Source organism: Salmo salar, chromosome 12 (genome assembly GCF_965601325.2).
Source record: "Salmo salar chromosome 12, fSalSal1, whole genome shotgun sequence".
NCBI lineage: Eukaryota > Metazoa > Chordata > Actinopteri > Salmoniformes > Salmonidae > Salmo > Salmo salar.
Window position 1 is genome coordinate 56,264,516 of NC_138302.1, and position 17,951 is coordinate 56,282,466.

A 17,951-nucleotide genomic window follows, 5' to 3' on the forward strand; every position below is an offset into this window, starting at 1 on the left:
CAAACAACTGCAGATTAGATCAGACATTTGCTTCGTCTTTGATTCTCTAAGTGATGATAATGAGTAACGATTTAGTGAGTTGGTTTGAATATGAATCAAAATACATTACCGTTAGCTCTGTCCCTGTTAGTTCTGATTGTTGATTCTCTATGAGTCTCAGTGGTAAACATGTTGGACTGTTCCTCTCATATTGCAGAACGTTCATATAGAAATGTATTGTGTAGAAGAGATATGAACAGAACGTTTCACCTCACTGAACACACCCGTGGTCTCTTGTTAGTTTCATGGTCCTGAGTCACCCTAGCAGCTACCCGTGGCTTTAAAGTCAATCCCACTAGAACAGGGAAACACTAGTCAAACAGCAGTAAACTCCAGTAAATAGGTCACAGTAAAGCTGCAAAGGTGAGAATTTAAAAGGACAGGGTGAGTTTTATGGGTACCGTGAGTCTTTTAGCAGCTGTTTACCAACTCTCCCTCTGACCGTGTCCCCCTCTTCTTTCTCAACCCCTGAATTCCCCACCATCCACTCCCCCCAGCCCCCTCACCTCACAAAGCCTAAATTGTTCCCTGTGGATGCCGTGAACTCGACCCAATCCAGGGGCAGCTGTCTGAATAAATCCGCACGCACGCCCGCATGCACGCACACACACACAGGGGCTTGTGGCCCACCCCCTCCCAGACCGCAGCCATATCCTCTCCAGCCCCTCCCCCGGTCTTCCCCCATAACAACCTCCCAGGTCCCCCCTGATCTCCCCATCCCAAAACAACCCCCACTTGATACACATGGGAAACTGTTGAGCGTGAAAAACCCAACAGTGTTGCTGTTCTAGACACACTCAAATCCCTGCACCTGGCACCTACTAGCATACCCCATTCAAAGGTACTTCAATATTTTGTCTTGTCCATTCACCCTCTGAATGGCACACATACACAATCCATGTCTCAATTGTCTCAAGGCTTAAAAATCCTTCTTGAACCTGTTTCCTCTCCTTCATCTACACTGATTGAAGTGGATTCAACAAGTGACACCAATAAGGGATCATAGATTTCACCTGGATTCACCGGGTCAGTCTATGTCATGGAAAGAGCAGGTGTTCCTAATGTTTTGTACACTTAGTGTACACAGTGCATTCTGAAAAATATTCAGACACCTTCACTTGTATTTTTCAGATGCCAAAAATACATATTTTCCGGACATTGAAAATATGTCCTTTACCGACATTGAAAATACATATTTTTTTGTTATTGATTCTATGGCTAAATTTCAATTGCACATACATTTTCATTATATCACATTCATCATTTTTCAAGGAAAGAGGAGCCAATTTAAGATTGCAACAGAATATATTATTGCTCCCATCTTGCACATGCACTTATGTTAGCTTTTTCAAAAGCTTTAAACCTGTCAGCAAAGTAGTCAAACCTATAGAATAAACCAACAGATCACTTCAAATACAATAATATTCTCAGTCAAGGTTACAGATTTTTATTTTCTTGCTATGACTGTGATATGTTGTTGTTTATCGACCTTAGTTGAACGCATAAGTCGCTCTGGACAAGAGTGTCTGCTGAATGATCAAAATGGAAATGTTAAAACAAACACTTGCAAAGCATGCTGGGTACCTTGACCATTCAATGATGGGTCAGACCACTGCTGATGTGTGTCTGTGTGTTTTGAGTCTGTGCGTGTATGCATGTGGCCGCACTTGTGTGTGGTGGACAGATTGTCTCAGTGTTGATAGGGAGGACAGGGGGATGGGGAACCTAAAACATTTATAGGAACCTTATGGAAAACAGGCATGTTGAGTGTTTGAAAAACAAACACTACTCCACTTAAAAGTGGGCCTTACCACTGGCCCTGCCACCACACCCACGCCCTCCTCTCCTCACTGGCCCTGATAAGCCTGATAACAGCCCCAGCGTTGGGAGCAACCGCCTAGGTTTAGACCCACCGCTAAACTATAATAAGCCAGCAGAATGGAGACAAGATGTGTGCCAACACACAGTACTTGGCAGGGCCTTGGATTTAGATTTAAAGTGAATAGAATGGTCTACGGATAAATTCCCCCAGGTTGTGTTGATTTTCTCCCTCCTCTCTGACGACTAAAACTGAAGAATTACGCTGCTCTATGTTCGCTACATACTTCAGTCTGAGACTGCCATCGTTGAAGTCGTTTGTGGAGACGTGTTGTACAAATCAAAGTCATCAGCAATGGGAACATCTGTAACCCATCAGAGTATCAAAGTATTACGCATTTTCAAAATGGCACTTTACCCACGTGTGTTCTGGCTCTGGCCCTACCCATCGGTTTCTGGGACCAGTCAGAACAGTCAGAATGTGTTTGCGTTCTAGAAATCTTCGGGGAGGTACTCGGATCCAGACACTAACGTCTGCGGGCGAGATGTAGCGTTTGGGTAGCCAGGCAAACCCCCCCCCCCCCCGAGCTGTTCTCAGCTAAACGGGTCTGGGTGATAGGATCAAAACCAGACCTCTGGGATGACCCAAAACAACAGTAAAACTACTCTTAAGAGTATGTGTGTGTTAACATCCTGAGGACAAGGCACCGTTCACAGACAATAGAGGTCATGATGTGGGGTAAATGAGGTAGCATGATGAACCATCAGCTTGACCAACAGTAGTTTATTAGGACCCATGTTTTGCATTGATTTGTCTTGACTAGTCAGTCATAAAGAAGTAGCCCCTAAGGACTAGGTTGTCCTTTCCATACTATCACAAAAATGCATGGGTGTGTGAATAAGCCTACAGGACTAGGGGATAGGTGTAAGGGTTGTGAAACTGGTGGCAGTGAAGTCAAACGCAGGAGAGCAGAAATAGGTAATAGCCGGAGCAGTTTAATACAAAACCCACGGCAATACAAAAATAACCTATATGGGTACAAAACCCGACTCGCACCAGTAACATAGAGTACAAGCACTTACAAACAAACAATTCCACACAAGGACATGGGGGGAGCAGAGGGTTGAATACACAACAATTCATGAGGGAAATGGAAACCAGGTGTGTAAGAAAACAAGACAAAACAAATGGAAAATGAAAAGTGTATCGACGATGGCTAGAAGACCGGTGACGCCGACCGCCGAACACCGCCCGAACAAGGAGAGGAAACGACTTCGGTGGAAGTCGTGACGATAGGCCTTTTCTAAAATGAATTGTGTGTGTGTGTGTGTGTGTTTGTGTGTGTCAGCATGCGTGTGCGTGAGTAAATGAGAGATCTTGCACGTGTTAGTGTGTGTCATTCCAACACACAGATTCCTATCCAGGGCTGGATTAAAAAATCATAGCCCCTGGAGATTAGTTTTTTTCAGGCTGTTGGTTGTGGGCTGTGGTATTGTGTGCAGATCCTTGCAACATGGGGCCGTGCCTGATCATGTTGAAACATGAGGTGATGGCGGCGGATGAATTGCACGACAATGGGCTTCAGGATCTCACCACGGTATCTCTGTGCATTCAAATTGCCATTGATAAAATGCAACTGTGTACGTTGTCAGTGGCTTATGCCTGTCCATACCATAACTCCACCGCCACCATGGGGCACTCTGTTCACAACCTACAGTTGAAACCGGGATTCGCCCGTGAAGAGCACACTTCTCCAGCATGCCGGTGGCCATCAAAGGTGAGCATTTGCCCAATGAAGTCCGGTTACAACACCAAACTGCAGTCATGTCAAGGCCATGGTGAGGACGACGAGCATGCAGATGAGCTTCCCTGTGATGGTTTCTGACAGTTTGTGCAGAAATTCTTCGGTTGTCCGAGTGGCTGGTCTCAGATGATCCCGCGGGTAAAGAAGACGGATGTGGAGGTCCTGGGCTGGCGTGGTTACACGTGGTCTGCGGTTGTGAGGACGGTTGGACGTACTGCCAAATTCTCTAAAGCACATTGGAAGCGGCTTATAGTAGAAAAATTAACATGCAAGTCTCTGGCAATTCCTGCAGTCAGCATGCCAATTGCACTCTCCCTCAAAACAGAGACATCTGTGGCATTGTGTTGTGTGACAAAACTGAAGATTTTAGAGTGGCCTTTTATTGTCCTTGGCACAAGGTCACTTGTGTAATGATCATGCTGTTTAATTAAATTCTTGATGTACCACACCTGTCAGGTGGATGGATTATCTTGGCAAATGAGAAATGCTCAATAACAGGGATGTAAACAAATTATATATTTTTTAAATTGACAAATACTCTTTTTGTGCATTTGGAACATTTCTGTGATCTTTTATTTCAGCTCATGAAACATCGGACCAATACCTTACATGTTGTTTTTATATTTTTGCTCAGTATATGTCTACGGCCACAACGCCACAAGCTGTATGTTTGCCACGCATGATGCCCAAATTGCAGCCTTCCAGACTGTAAGCAACCGGTTACTGCCAAAATAAAGGAAACACTTGAGTAAATGAGGGACACAAAGTTTATTTTATTGTGTGTGGGTGTATTTTCCTGGCATGGTTTAGGTCCGCTTGTAGAATCTATGCCAAGGCACACTAAAGCTGTTCTGGCAGCTTTGGCCCAACACCCTTTTAAGACACTTTATGTTGGTGTTTCCTTTATTTTGGCAGTTACCTGTTAGCGCTTGTGACATTTTTTTATCCAGTTAATTTAAACTGTTGGTCCTCCATGGCTAAATTATGCTCTCTGGTGTATTTTGAACATTGAGAGTATGTATTTTCTCTAAATGTTTTGCCTCTTGGGCCCCTGACTCACAATTGACCTGTCACATGTATTTATTTTGCAGTTTATTTACTTTATTTTGATTTATCAGTTACCCAATCACAGTTACCTATGTGGGCTCCTTACCTCCTCTCCTCCCCCATCTGACGATTAGCAGAGCGGTGGCAGGAAGCTATCTGCACTCATTGAGAGCAGGCTCCTGAATCCTCCTGTGGTTTGCTATTGCAGTAAAAAAAATAAAAAATATATACTTCATATCTAATACAGTATATACTGTATTTTTGTATTACTTTTCTTGCTGCCTCTTGGGCCCCCCACAGGCCTGGGCCCAGGGGCTTCAGCCTCGCTAAGCTCCTGCATTAAACCGGCCCTGTTCATATTATTCAGATCAACATCAGAGGGCCACTCCTGTGTTACAGGTTGTAACTTGACCTCCTTCCCAGGGTGCATTGCATTGTGATTACCTGTGGCAGGAAGCCAGTTCCTGAGAATGTCTCTGTTCATCAGATTAGTAAACCAAGATAACGGCTGATTATACCACAGGAGAGATCTGTTGTTTTAAGTTATGGCTAGAGCCAGCCACCCTATCGGCCCCCAGCAAGACAGATAAGAGGTCTTCTAACTCCACCCAGCTCAATGGAGAGCACATTGTTCTGTGCTGAGACCCATCTAAAGCTTTTGGGACACCAAGTCAACAAAACCAATGTTTAGTCAGGTCTAAAAGTAGTCTGAAATTGTAACCCAAAGGGAATCCTCCCCAACCCACCAGTGAGTCTTTAGGAAACAGTGGTCTGGCATCATTTAGCTGAAGAGGATATGATTACAGGCTATGAGGGGGGTTTGCTGAGTGCTAGGTTTCAGGGAGTTTGTGTGTGGGAAAGTGTGTGACTGAGACTTGAGTATGTGTTGGTGCTAGGCTTCAGGGTTAGTATGTGTGTGTTGGTGCTAGGCGTAGGCTCTAGTCTCCTCTCTCCGAGACAGGATGTAGCCAAGGCCGCTCTAACACGTGTCTCAGTAAACACAATAAACACGGAAATCGAGGGAGCACGGAGAGCTGGGTGGACCACAATAGAGAGGAAACGCAGGTTGTCCAAAGCTCTCATCTCTCTGGCCTCGCTCTATATTTCTCCTATCCTCCTCTTACGTCTTTCTTTGTTCCTCTCCTGTTGTTCTTTCTCAAATCTCTATAGTTACTCTGTTTCTCACTCCTCTTTCACTCTCGCTTCACTTCCACTCCTTCTCCACTGCTCTCTCGACCTCCTCCGTCTCTTCCTTGCTGCAGCTGTTGGTCTCGATGAGGCGTGATGTCACAGCCGACCAGCCAATCAGGTGCTGTTGCCGAGGGAGAACAGAGCGACTAAGCAGAGGAAAGAAAGAAGGGGTGGAGGAAGGGTTTCCTGTGAAGTGTTCTGCCTGGTGGGAGCTGGTGTAGATAAAGGCCCTCCTTGTGAACAGCGATGAGAGCCAGATCACCATACCTCTGTGTTTAGTTCTTCTCTTTAATGGCCTGGACAATCAACTCTTCAAGGAGCCCAGCCTCCAGCCCCAGTGTTTATTATCATATTCCCCTGGACTTCTTTCATTAGATGTAAACACAGGTCCTTGACTGTGAGTCTTATCTGGAATAGGTGAAGCCACACCCACCGTACGCCACAACTACTACCACCAGTGATAAAGAGGGGACTGGTTGGTACGTGGCTGGGCTGGAATGCACTGATCCTGGGGAGGGGAGAGAGGGCTGGGGTGTTGCTTGGCCATCCCCCTTTGTGTGAGGCAGGCAGGATGCAGGGTGGGTGTGGCTACAACATTGGCAACCCATAACAAATGAAAGGTGGAGACAGCTGGCGGTGGAATGCAAAGATTCAATGGAGACCTCATGTTTTGTCTTCTCTCTTTATCTATTTTGATCCCAAAGTAGATTTTTCCAGCCACTTTTTTTTTTGTCGTGATTGGAGTTGTTTCATTACAACATGAATGATCATTGAATAGAGTCACAGACTCTATTCAAAGACTCATGTCTCTGGTTTCCTTTACCCATACCCCTTAACAGTAGGATCAGTAGAAGGCTAGATTTACATACATTTAAGATGCAGTTTGTACTGTGACGTTTTACGTTGCATTACTGCTTTTGTCTTGTGTTTAACATGTACACGATGCCGCAAACAAAACTTCACATTAGGGGAGACTCAAATCAGTCAAGATAATCAAAGACAAGAATCTTATCTTTCTGAAAGGACAGCTCCATAACAATCTATTCCCCAAAGGAAAGTGTAACATTTAGGAAAGAATTAGCAGCAATTAGCCCTTTTCCTGTACTTTTTTCCTACAGTTTATGAAGTCAAGAAACTTTTCGATTCAGCAATTGTCTGAATCAAGGACTTCCTCCAAAACATGGTAATTGTTCAGGGTATTCTAGGTGCGAGTCTGACCCCTGGTGGTGAAAAGACAATGCCCAGATAAATTGTCTGGTAGAACCACAAACACACGCACACACAAAAAAATACTATTTATTAACAAATTTACACCTCAGCACAGGTCCAGATATACAGCACAGCATGACATCATATTGGACTCTGTGATTTTGTTCATTTCTTCAACGATTTAGACCGACATCATCACTCACAGCAGATTCATCAGTGAAAGAATACATTTGTTTAAGAGTGTTCTCCAAAGCAAAACTTCCAAGTTTTAGAGCTTGATGAGTAGACACAGAAGTACACAGTACTGGTCCTGGAAAAATCATTGCAGTCAGTGTTGCAAAACCACACCAAAAGTTATTGTATAATGATTATTGTATTGTGATTACAAAGATTGGCGGTGAAATCTAAACTCCAGCTAGCTTCAGTGGAGCTGCAGCTTCTCAGAAGCATGAGTATACTACTGTATTGTGGTTAAACAAACAAAGATTGATCTGCTCATGCTCACATCTGAACATTCTAACCCAGTCTCCATGACAACGGGCCCTCGGATTCTCTCTCTCTGATTAGTTCTGAGATCCGCACACTGTGTTTGTGGCAGGAGGCTGGGCTCCAGGAGTGCTCTGGAGCTGGTTGGAGCGGGCTCCGTGTCGTACCCAGGGAAAGGTGCTGTTTGGGGGTAGGTGTGTCTCAGCAGCCCCCCTCTGAGGTGTCCTCGTCCTGAACCAGCCCTCCCTGCTGGATGGCAGCTGTCGCCATGCTGACGGCCTCCTCCGATGTCTGCTGCTCCTCCAGCCACACACACATTATAATGCTAAGAGTGCAACTCGACAAGTTCTTAACCTCGGTGTGCATGAACTGACCTGAAAGGCAATCGGTGTGCCGTTATCCGTGGCCAGCAGCACCACCTGCTGGTAGGGCCAGAGCCCTGCGAGCCACCTGTCATAACACCATCCGACGTCACTATGGCAACCTGGAGATGAAAGACAAACCACCAGAAACATGATGATCCACTTTACAGCACAAACATTGACATGCAAGAGCAAATACTGCTTCATACATATAGCCTAGTGTGGGCTAAGGAGTACGCGCGTGTAACCTACCTGCTGCAGCTCCTTGCCCTCCCCTGTAACCATGGTAATGTGGCAGTGTCCCATGGCGGGCATGTCCGTCTGCTGGGTCGGCAGGGAGAAGGTTGTGCCGTCCCACATTACCATGGTAGGGGCCGTGCCAAGCGCCCGTAGGTCCTCTTCCGACAGACCCACCTGCCAGAAGAGAACCAACTGTTTTTATAATACACGCAAGTTCTGAGAAACAGAACAGCTTGGGACTGTGGTGACAGCGTGTACTAGAACTGAGCACGCGGCTATCAAAAGAATGGGAATGGAAAATGTATGCCCTTTTCCCATATCACACAAGTGGAAATCACTAGATAGGAAAGTAGAACTACCTGAGAGCCAATGACGTCCTGGGAATCTGACCCATCCTCTTTCTGCTCCACCCCTTCCAGGAAGGAGGCCTGTGAATGGTCATTCATCGCTTTTGCAAAAGAGAAAACGGAGAGGCGGGTCATTAACGAATGAGGGGATTCGGGCCCGGGTTACTCCGGTGAGAGGAGTTAGCACCGTGTTAAAAGTGATTGCATTTGTTTTGGAAACGGGCAGCCTCCCGCTCATGAGCCAGGTGCCCCGTTCAAAGTCGGCTTAAAACGAAAGTGACGTAGCCTAGGCTAGATGGAGCACATGAAGTAATGAGTAGGATTCTGTGTTCTCACATTATAGATTGTATGTTTCTGGATGATGCACCATGCTGCCTTGTTGACAACATGACCGAGCGGCGCAGGTTATTGTTCAATTTGAGAAGGGCGCTCCTCCCTCACCGCTTTTGTCCGTTCACGTCACTGGCCATGGACCGTTGCACCGCGGTTCAGGTTAACAGAACTCCCTCAACGAATTGAATACTGTTAAGATCTTCAAGAGGAAATTAGTCCACAGCTGGTGTTTGTTATAAGAGTGTGTGTCTCTCTACATACCTTCCCTGTCCCCTGTGGCCTCAAAGTCTCTGTGCATGGCCAGTGTGGAGGGCTGTCTGTAGGTCTTGCCACAGTGGATGCAGGTGTAAGGTTTGCAGTGTGTGTGAACCACATGGCGCTTGTACAGGCTGGAGTACTCTGTAAATCGCTTCCCACAGCCGGGTACTGTGTACACAGGTAGGGCTTTTCTCCTAAAGGAGAGAGGGGGAGATAGAAAGAGGGAGGGAGCAGGGGAGAGAGAGAAAGAGGAGTACTTATTTAATGTGAAGTATCTAACTAAACAGTCATGTAATCGCTCACCTGTGTGTATTCTCATGTGGTATTAGTAGTGTGCGTTTTATCTTGGGGTGCGTCCTACCTGTGTGAATTCTCGTGTTGTTCTTGTAGTTGGTGCCACTGGCAAAGCTTCGTCCGCAGGAGGGTTCAGGGCACATGTAGGGGCGCTCTCCCGTGTGTGTTCTGATGTGGACCTTCCTGATGTTCGAGGTGGTGAAGGAACGACCACACCCCTCAAATGGACACTTAAATGGCTTCTCACCGGACAGAGAGAAAGACAAAATGTCAGGGAAAGAGATTGAGAGAAGGAAAGAAAGAGATATGGGGGAGAGCACGTACAGCCCTTGAATGGGCACTTTAACAGTGTCCCATCTAACAAAAGGAGGGAAGGAAACAAGGAGGGAGAGAAAGTGCGAGGGAGCATAAGAGGTCTACACTGAGCTGTACAAAATATTAGGAAGACCTTCCTAATATTGAGTTGCAACCCCCCTTTTACCCTCTGAACAGCCACAATTCATCAGGGGCATGGACTCTACAAGGTATCAAAATCTTTCTATAGGGATGCTGGCCCATGTTGACTGCAATGCTTCCCACAGTTGTGTCAAGTTGGCTGGTAATGGATTTCTACTCAGAATAGCTCGTTCCATCTCATCCCATAGATGCTCAATTGGATTGAGATCTGGTAACTGGGCAGGCCACTGCAGTAAGCTGAATACACTGTCATGTTCGTTGAACCATTCCTGGATAATCCTAGCCCTGTGGCATGGGGCATTATCCTGCTGAAAAACTCAATTCGCAGATGGATACACTGCCGCCATGAAGGGATGCACCTGATTGGCAACGGTGTTCAGATATGCTGTGGCATTCAAACGCTGCTTCACATTTATCAAGGGGCCCAACGTGTGCCTTGAAAACACACCCCACAACTTACCACCAGCCTGCAATGATGACACGCGGCATAACAGATATGCAAGGACTCGTGGTGTTCTCCATACCCTAGTCCTCCCATCAGCATGAAACAGCAGCAACCGGGATTAATCAGACCAGGCAATGTTTTTCTAATTCTTCAGTGTCCAGTGTTTTCGTTCCTTAGCCCACTGCAGCAGCATTTTCTTGTTTTTTTTGCTGAAGGAAGTGAAACTCAGGTCATCGACTGCCATACCCCATTCGTGTCAAGGTACAACGAGTTGTGCATTATTTGATGGGTCTTTGGGCACTAATGTTGTACTGGACTGTCAGTTGACTAACTGTAGCCTGTCTGTTGCTCTGCACAATTCGTGTCAGCCTCCTTTTTCCTCTTTCATCAATGACCCGTTTTCGATCACTGGCCTGTTGTTGGCTGGATGTCCTTTGGGTGGGTGGTGGACCATTCTTGATACACACGGTAAACTGTTGAGCGTGAAAAACCCAGCAGCGCTGCAGTTCTTGACACGCTCAAACCGGTGCGCCTGGCACCTACTACCATACCCTGTTCAAAGGCACTTACATATATTGTCTTGCTCTGAATGGCACACATACACAATCCATGTCTCAAAGCTTAAAAATCATTCTTTAACCTGTCTCCTCTCCTTCATCTACACTGATTGAAGTGGATATAACAGGTGACATCAATAAGAGATCATAGCTTTCACCTGGTCAGTCTGTGTTACCGAAAGAGCAGTCATTCCTAATGTTTTCTACACACAGTGGAGAAGTACAGAGATATGAGGAGACTGAGGGAAAGAGAAAGTGACTGAAAAAGAGGAGGGGGGGAAAACGAAGGAAAGAAGTGGTGGGGGAAAGATGCAGTGTGTGTGTGTCCTGCTACCTGTGTGTGTGCGGACGTGTTTCTGGAGGTCTCGGGAGGTTTTGAAGGCCTTGAAGCATATGTCTTCAGGACACTTGTATGGTTTCTCTCCAGTGTGTGTTCGCAGGTGACTCTTCACCCCGTAACCTGTGGTGAACGCCTTTCCACACGTCACACCTGTATGGCCGGACATCTGTGTGAGCCTGCTTATGCACCTGACAAGACAGGGGGCAACGTTAGTATAACATTCACATCTTGTCACGTGGTAACAAGTGTGTGGTGTTTGGTATCTTGAGGTGGCGACGCATGTGGGAAAGGACTACACACGATTGCGGCTTATAAAGCCAGCTGTGTGGCAAACACTGATTCCCCTCTCCCAGACCAGCTAAAACACTTTTTCTGCTGACTCGGAGGTAAAAAAAAAATACCAATCTTCCTACGAGGGGCCCCGGTGTTCAAAGGGACTGTATGCTGTCGATCTCTATGGCCAACGTGAGTAAGACTTAAGCGTGTGAATACTCGTAAGGCAGCCGGCCCAGACGATATCCCAGGCCGCGTCCTCAGAGCATGCCGCAGACCAGCGGGCTGGAGTGTTTACGGACATACTCAACCTCTTCCCATCCCAGTCTGTAATCCCCACATGCTTCATGATGTCCGCCACTGTTCCGGTCTCCAAGCAAACAAAGGTAACTTGCCTAAATGACTATCGCCCTGTAGCACTGACTTCTGTCATCGTGAAGTGCTTTGAGAGGCTAGTCAAGGACCACATCAGCTCCACCTTAACTGACACACTGGACCCACTACAATATGCATATCACTCCAATAGCTCCACGGACAAAGCAATCGTCATTGCGCTGCACTCGGCTCTATCCCACTTGAACAAGAGGAATACCTATGTGAGAATGCTGTTCATTGACTACAGCATCGTTTTCAACACCATAGTCCCCTTCAAGCTCATTAAGCTCAGGCCCGGGGTCTGAACAACTTCCTCTGCAACTGGATCCTGGACCTCCTGATGGGCAGACCCCAGCTGGTGAGGGAAGGCAACAACACCGCTGCCACGCTGACCCTCACACGGGGAGCCCCCAGGGATGTGTGCTCAGCCCCCTCCTGTACTCACTGTACACCCACGATGACACGAAAGTGGTGGGCCTGATTGCTGACGATGAGACAGACTACAGGGAGGAGGTTAGAGCCCTGGAAGAATGGGGCCAGGACAACAGCCTCTACCTCAAAGTCAGCAAAACCAAGGAGGCGATTGTGGACCACAGTAAACGTGGCGGAGCACGTCCCCATCTGCATCAGCGGGGCTGCAGTGGAGAGGGTCAAAAGCTTCAGCGCCTCTTCAACCTCAGGCAACTAAAGAAATTTGGCATAGCCCCTCAGATCCTCAAGATGTTATACAGCTGCACCATCAAGAGCATCTTGACCGGCTGCATCACCACCAAGCTCCCTGTCCTCCAGGGGAAGCACAGGAAGATCATCAAGGACTCCAGTCACATGAGTCACGGACTGTTCACTTAGTTACCATCTGGCAAACGGCATCGGAGCATCGGGTCTCGGACCAACAGGCTTCGAAATAGTTTCTACCACCAGGCAATCAGACAAACTTGCGCCTTAGATACTATTTGACTCCCCACACATCCAACCCTTACACACAAGCACATACATACCCATTTTATACCTGCAGTAAACTGTGTACGTGACAAAAAATAGTTTATTTGATTTGACTGTGGTGAAGGGTGTGTGTGATGTAATGTAGAACAGTGGTTCCCAACCAGGGGTACTAGGACAACTAGGGGACATTGGCCTATCCACAGGGGGTACTTGAGAAGACTCATGACACCACTGGTAAAATGCACGAGGGGGTACACTAACTGAAAAGGGTTGGGCGGAGAGTGTGTGTGGTGTAGAGGCGTCCAAAGCCCTCGTAGTCACAGCTGAAAGTCTCCTCAGATGTCTGCTCACCCTTAGGGGAACCCCTGTACGATGGGCTCTATATCCTGGAGTCCATTGGTACAGTTCATGATCTCATCCACCTCCACCTTTGACCCAGTCATCTAGGGAGAAAATGGGAGAGTGGAGAGTTGGAGTTATAATGAATCAAAGTCCTACACTGTTTATGTCACCACAACAAGTACAACCCCTTATTATGAGAGCGAGAGCAAGAAAAAAAGAGACAGGGGAAGAAAAACAGAGCTTGCAAGAGAAATAACTGAAAAAGAGACAGAACGAATGCACACAAAGCAGGGACATGTGAAATGAGAGAGTGATAGAACAGACTGAAAGAGAGAGACCTTGGCATAGTTCTCCAGCGTGGTGATGGTGTCCACGTCCACGGTGTCGTCCGCAGCCAGCTCCGCCAGGGTGCCTCCTGGCTGCAGAGTCAGGATGGTGCTGCCAACCTGCAAGCCCAAGGGGTGGTGGATGTACGCTGCGCTGCCATCGTCCAGCTGCACTGCCTCCACAGCATTGGGGTCATACCCTTCTGCAGGGGTTAGAGGTTAGGGGCTCGGTTTGTGGATGTTCGAGATCCCTTTCCTTCCATCTTTTTGAGAAGTAATACTAACTGATGTGTGAGGGACTGGACCAAAGAAAACAAGGTGACAACTCTATTGCTTTCACCAAGCCAACCTTTCCAAGAGTGGTGAACGCAGTATCTGGCCCAGGTTTGATGTTAATATACCTTTGGGTGTGTGGTGGATGTATGCGGTGGTCCTGTCCTCGAGCTGAACTGCCTGGCCGTCCTCAAAGGCCAGGGGCTCTGAAGAGAGGACAGGAGAACAGCCAGCATCAGGAGCGACATGGTCTCACAGAACACAGACAAGGTTATTCACAAACCCTCCAGCAGAGATGTGGTTCTGAGGGTGTAGAATGACCTTTCGGCTGTACAGTGACCTGGTGGATGTAGGCTGTAGTACCGTCTTCCAACTGAATAGTATCACTTTCCAGCAGGTTACCATCTGAGGGTGAGAAATGTGGATTGTCGTTAACCTCTCTGGGCCAGTGGGACGTTTGCGTCCCACCCTAATCATCAGCCAGTGGAATCGCGTGGCGCGAAATACAAATAACAAAAAAATGCTATAACTTCAATTTCTCAAACATATGACTATTTTACACCATTTGAAAGATAAGACTCTCGTTAACCTCTTACATCTAGACGTTCCGCTAGCGGAACACCTGCTCCAATATCCAATGATAGGCGTGGCGCGAATTACAAATTCCTCAAAAATACAAAAACTTCCATTTTTCAAACATATGACTATTTTACAGCATTTTAAAGACAAGACTCTCCTTTATCTAACCACACTGTCCGATTTCAAAAAGGCTTTACAGCGAAAGCAAAACATTAGATTATGTCAGCAGAGTACCCAGCCAGAAATAATCAGACACCCATTTTTCAAGCTAGCATATAATGTCACAATAAACAAAACCACAACTAAATGCAGCACTAACCTTTGATGATCTTCATCAGATGACACACCTAGGACATTATGTTATACAATACATGCATGTTTTGTTCAATCAAGTTCATATTTATATCAAAAACCAGCTTTTTACATTAGCATGTGACGTTCAGAACTAGCATACTAGCAAACCTCCGGTGAATTTACTAAATTACTCACGATAAACGTTCACAAAAAGCATAACAATTATTTTAAGAATTATAGATACAGAACTCCTTTGTGCAATCGAGGTGTCCGATTTTAAAATAGCTTTTCGGTGAAAGCACATTTTGCAATATTCTGAGTAGATAGCCCAGCCATCACGGCTAGCTATTTAGACACCCACCAAGTTTAGCCCTGACCAAACTCCGATTTACTATTAGAAAAGTTTGATTACCTTTGGTGTTCTTCGTCAGAATGCACTCCCAGGACTGCTACTTGAATAACAAATGTTGGTTTGGTTCAAAATAATCCATTGTTATATCCAAATAGCGGCGTTTTGTTCGTGCGTTCAAGACACTATCCCAAGTGTAAATAAGGGTCACGAGCATGGCGCATTTCGGGACAAAAGATTTCTAAATATTCCATTACCGTACTTCGAAGCATGTCAACCGCTGTTTAAAATCAATTTTTATGCAATTTTTCTCGTAAAAAAGCGATAATATACAGACCGGGAAAGCGTGTATACGTACAAAGAGAGAGAAAATAAAAGCATGGGATCCCCTCGTGCACGAGCCTGAGTCTCACAGTACTGTGACCAGTCACTATCCAAACGCGCTACTTTTTTTTCAGCCAGAGCCTGCAAAGCCACGATTCAGCTTTTTGCCTCCTTCTGAGAGCCCATGGGAGCCGTAGGAAGTGTCACGTAACAGCAGAGATCCCCTGTAATGGATAGAGATAATCAAGAAGGGCAAGAAATGGTCAGACAGGGCACTTCCTGTAAGGAATCTTCTCAGGTTTTGGCCTGCCAAATGAGTTCTGTTATACTCACAGACACCATTCAAACAGTTTTAGAAACTTTGGAGTGTTTTCTATCCAAAGCTAATAATTATATGCATTTTCTAGTTTCTGGGCAGGAGTAATAATCAGATTAAATCGGGTACGTTTTTATCCGGCCGTGAAAATACTGCCCCCTAGCCATAACAGGTTAACATTGTTCATATTTATGTAGCCATTGTCCTAACATCTTGCTCTGTAACAAGGATAGATAATGTCACATCAGCTGACCTAGGTTATTGCACTGATGATGACCTAGGGGTTGTGTGTGGTGGCTTGATACATCAGAGAAGAGAAAAGGCGGTGAGTGACGGGTATTAACAACCTGTGGCTGTCCTGGACCCACAACCACTGAATATACCATATTCTATAATATTTGTATTATATGAATGCACCTAGGTTAGGTTCAAGATGAGTCTATGGGGAGAGTAACCTGGAGATCCGACATTGAACTGCATTGGATTCAACGTCGGGTAGAAATGAGCGTTTGGACCTCTACAAGCCAGAATGTTGAATAAAACTTCGCTGGTAGTCCGTGCGGATAGTCCTTCTGCAGGTAGGAATGTGAGACAACATAACCACGGGAAAGTATAATTAAGGCAACTTTTCAAAGTGCTGTTAGCGCCTTCAGATCTCTAGCACCTGAAGCACGAGCTCAACATGTACGCGTATATGTACAGTGCATTCAGAAAGTATACAGACCCCTTTACTTTTTCCACATTTTGTTACGTTACAGCCTTATTCTAAAATGTATTAAAATTGTCCCCCCCCCCCTCATCTACACACAATACCCCATAATGACAAAGCAAAAACAGGATTATACATTTTTGCAAATGTATTAAAATTAAAAAGGAATTATTCAGACCCTTTACTCAGTACTATGTTGAAGTACCTTCGGCAGCAATTACAACCCCAAGTCTTCTTGGGTATGACGCTACAAGCTTGGCACACGTGTATTTGGGGAGTTTCTCCCATTCTTCTCAGCAGATCCTCTCAAGCTCTTTCAGGTTGGATGGGGAGTGGTCGCTGCACAGCTATTTTCAGGTCTTTCCAGAGATGTTCGATCGGGTTCATGTCCGGGACTTGTCCCGAAGCCACTCCTATATTGTCTTGGCTGTGTGCTTAGGGTCATTGTCCTGTTGGAAGGTGAACCTTCACCCAAGTCTGAGGTCCTGAGCACTCTAGAGCAGGTTTTCATCAAAGATCTCTCTGTACTTTGCTCTGTTCATCTTTTGATCGATCCTGACTAGTCTCCCAATCCCTGCAAAACATCCCCACAGCATGATGCTGCCACCACGCGTCACCTTAAGGATGGTGCCAGGTTTCCTCCAGACGTGACGCTTGGCATTTAGGCCAAAGAGTTCATCCTTGGTTTCATCAGACCAGAGAATCTTGTTTCTCATGGTCAGAGTCCTTTAGGTGCCTTTTAGCAAACTCCAACCGGGCTGTCATGGGTCTTTTACTGAGGAGTGGCTTCCGTCTGGCCACTCTACCACAAAAGCCTGATTGGTGGAGTGCTTCAGAGATGGTTGTCCTTTTTGAAGGTTCTCTAATCTCCACAGAGGAACTCTGGAGCTCTGTCAAAGTGACCATCGGGTTCTTGGTCACCTCCCTGACCAATGCTCTCCCCCAATTGCTCAGTTTGGCCAGGCAGCCAGCTCTAGGAAGAGTGTTGGTGGTTCCAGACTTCTTCCATTTAAGAATGATGGAGGCCACTGTGTTCTTGGGAACCTTCAATGCTTCAGAAATGTTTTGGTACCCTTCCCCAGATCTGTGCCTCGACACAATTCCCTTGACCTCATGGCTTGTTTTTGTTTGCTGACATGCACTGTCAACTGTGGGACGTTATATAGACAGGTGTGTGCCTTTCCAAATCATGTCCAATCAAATGAATTTACCTCAGCTGGACTCCAATCAAGTTGTAGAAACATCAAGGATGATCAATGGAAACAAGATGCACCTGAGCTCAATTTCGAGTCTCATAGCAAAGGGTCTGAATACTATAGAAATAAGGTAGTTCTGTTTTTATTTTTATAAATTTGCAAAAAAATTGAAAAACTTGTTTTTGCTTTGTCATTATGGGGTAATGTGTGGAGATTGATGAGAATAACAATTAATTGAATCCATTTTAGAATAAGGCTGTAACGTAACAAAATGTGGAAAAAGTGAAGAGGTCTACTTTGAATGTACTGTATGATATACTTTATGTATAGTTGTGGCCAAAAATTTTGAGAATGACACAAATATTAATTTTCACAGTCTGCTGTCTCAGTTTGTATGATGGCAATTTGCATATACTCCAGAATGTT

General features: G+C 45.9%; 1 pseudogene across 1 annotated transcript; it reads right to left on the reverse strand.

Annotated features, from left to right (window-relative positions):
* Nucleotides 1-7,180: 7,180 nt before the first annotated feature.
* On the reverse strand, nucleotides 7,181-16,090 carry LOC106565110 (zinc finger protein 76-like; annotated as a pseudogene). The gene is made up of 11 exons (XR_014379831.1): nucleotides 16,076-16,090; nucleotides 14,080-14,227; nucleotides 13,887-13,964; nucleotides 13,498-13,688; nucleotides 13,189-13,260; nucleotides 11,225-11,415; nucleotides 9,497-9,679; nucleotides 9,139-9,329; nucleotides 8,557-8,645; nucleotides 8,210-8,371; nucleotides 7,181-7,988 (listed from the first exon to the last, which is right to left on the reverse strand). The product of XR_014379831.1 is annotated as a zinc finger protein 76-like (transcript).
* Nucleotides 16,091-17,951: the final 1,861 nt, after the last annotated feature.